Source organism: Octopus bimaculoides, chromosome 17 (assembly GCF_001194135.2).
Source record: "Octopus bimaculoides isolate UCB-OBI-ISO-001 chromosome 17, ASM119413v2, whole genome shotgun sequence".
Lineage (NCBI taxonomy): Eukaryota > Metazoa > Mollusca > Cephalopoda > Octopoda > Octopodidae > Octopus > Octopus bimaculoides.
The window spans coordinates 45397045-45400267 of record NC_068997.1 but is presented as its reverse complement, the minus strand read 5'-3'; positions in this window follow the sequence as shown (position 1 = coordinate 45400267).

Genomic DNA, 3223 nt, shown 5'->3' with positions numbered 1-3223 from the left:
ATACACACACATGTATACACCCCCCACACAAACTTTAGATCTACTTAGGTGTGCACACCCACATTATTTATGAGTGTGTATATGGGTGTGGTGGTGATAGATATTCCGAAATATGCAGTCACCACATATATACATATACATACATACACACACACACACACATATATATATATATACAAACACATACATATATACACACACACACATATATATATGTATTTATCCATACACACATATGTACACATATCTTTAATATTTACCTCCATACACACACACACACACACACACATATGCACACGTGCACGAACATCTTTAATATGTTCATTGTCATCATAATTACCATGCGTCTCCCTTCCACGACCACCACCATCTAATGCAGTGTTTGTAATTACAAGGTGAGAGAGAGAGATTGGGTGCAGAATCGTACAGAATTGTTTGATGAACACCGACTCTCTGTCCTGTGATACTTCCAAGTCTCTCTCTCCCCCCCTTGTTCTCTTTAACATTGTCTGTCCTTCTCTCTCTCTCTCTCTCTCCTTACAAACCCCTCTCTCTTCAATACTCATTCTGTCCATTTTTCACACACACACACACACACACAGACACATACTCCTTCTCTCTCTCAAAAGACACACACATATTCCCTCTCTCTCTTCTCTCCTAAACACTCTCTTTGTCTCTCTCTGTCATTGCTTGTCTCTCTCTTCCTCCTACTCTTCCTCCCACTCCGCTTTCTGTCTCTCATTTTTTTTCTAAATGATTCTGTGAAGAAAATAAAGCAAAACCTGGCTAATTATACCAGAAGATGAAGACAGAAAAAGAGAAAGAGACAGACAGACAAGAGACAGAGAGAGAGAGATGACGACGATGATGATGATGATAAAAGATGAGATGAAGAAGAAATGATAACGAATAAATAAATTGATAAATAAGTTAATAAATAAATGAATAAATGAATAAATATACAACGACAGTGATTCCAATAAGATTTTAAAATTATTGTTCTTAGTTTCTACATTGATTGGATGGGCTGATGGAAATTGAGAAATGACAAGTCAGGCAGTTGGTGGTGGTGGTTGGGGTGCTAGTAGTGGCATGGGTGGTAGTAGTGATGGATGATGATGATGATGATGATGATAGCGGTGGTGGTGGTAGTGCTGGCTACAATGGTTGTAGAGATGGATGGTTGTGTGGTAGAGAAAGAACTGGATGGAGGCTGTGTTGGTAATGATGCAGGCAATGGTGGTGATGGTTGTAGTGGCCGTAGTGGTAGTGGTGTTGTTGGTGGCAGAGGCTGAGGTAGTAGTAGTAGTGGTGGTGGTGGTGGTGGTGGTAGCGGTGTCTGTCGTGGTAGTAGTGGTTGTCATAATGGTATAAGGTAGGCAGCGGTGGTGGTTATTGTAACGGTGAATGGTTGCTGTGGTCACAGACGTAGTACCAATGGTAGTTGTAGCAAAACTGATCCCAGTGTTTGCAGTAGATGATGATGATGCTAGAAATAGCAGCCAAAACGACCCACAAAGCATGATCCAATGCCTTTGAAAAGGAAGTCTACACTCTCAGACATTATGTACCAAGTTGTAGATACACAATACCTTACTGAATAGACAATCCTTATCTACAAGGGATGTACCACCTGGGTAGGCAAGTTAGATACTGCCTACCTTGAATAAAATAGATCAATAACAATATTTTCCTTTTATGGCAAAATATGCACCTAATTCAATAAAATTATGAAGGTTACTCTGATTACTATGCATAAAATACAAAATATATATATTTTTTTGTAGATTAGGTAGGCATAATTCACCCCCAACTTTTCAATCTCAGTATTAAAGCTACGCATAGAACTGCAGTAGTACACATGCTGCATACATTCCTACAACAACGTTTTCTTTATGCACTATAAAGGCAGAAGTAAATCTGCCTACAACTCAGTCGTGCACCTATATTTTGCTTATTTTTTTTAATGTGTTTCACTCCATAAACATCACCAACTGCCTACCCTGAGTAATTACTGAGGGCATGGGCCTGTTATCTACACCTGTCATAGAGGGTCCTATCTCTACATCAAATCTGAATTAAAAAATGGGACAACCATATAACAATTCTTGATCATAGGTGTGTGTATTCAGTCAGGGTTATCAGTTGTGCAACAGTCCGAATTGGCTTCCGGAAACATGTGTATGTTATGTAAAGTTTAAAAATATGAATGCTAAGTTCTGTGTGTCTTATTACTATACACACACACACATATATATGTCACCTGCTTGTTGTTTATACACCTGCCTTCGTCTTTTTTCACAGTTGTTGTGATTAATAAATTTTCGTATATTCCATCTTCCATTTGCCAGTATCGCCTGACTGGCCTTCGTGCAGGTGACACGTAAAAGCACCTACTACACTCTCTGAGTGGTTGGCGTTAGGAAGGGCATCCAGCTGTAGAAACTCTGCCAAATTTAGATTGGAGCCTGGTGTTGCCATCCGGTTTCACCAGTCCTCAGTCAAGTCCTCCAACCCATGCTAGCATGGGTTAAACGATGATGATGATGTTAAACGATGATGATGATGATGATGATGATGATATTTGTGTATGTGTGTGTGTGTGTGTACACAAATATCATCATCATCATTTAACATCCATGTTCCATGCAGGCATTCATTTGACAGGATTTTGTGGGTTACAGGGCTGCTTTGTGCTGCAAGTATCTGCTCTGGCATGATTTCTACGACTGGATGCCCATCCTAATGTCAACCATTTTACAGCCTCCACATGCTGACTTTTCTTTTGTTTTGTACCACCAGCACTAGTGAAATTGCCTGTGTCATACCAAGGATTCACTGGTGAGCCAGCCTGATGGTTACAAACTGGATTTGGTACGTGCATATCTATGGTATCCTGTCAGCACTTGAAGTCTACAATGTTGTTTTAATTCAGCATTGAGCTCTGTGTGTTTGTACCTAGCCATTTTTTGGTGTCTTACATGGTGATGTGCCTGGACTCTTAAATAGTCCTTATAACATACATATATATATATATATTCAAAAAGGGATAAAACTCTTTTACAAGAATTTTATCAAGAAGCCAGTGTGTAAAAAAAATCATAAGGGAAATTTCTATTCCCAAGAATATAATTATTTGTTTATATTTATATAAAGGGCATTTTCTGTAATAATGCCCTTTATATAAATATATATATATATATATATATATATATATATA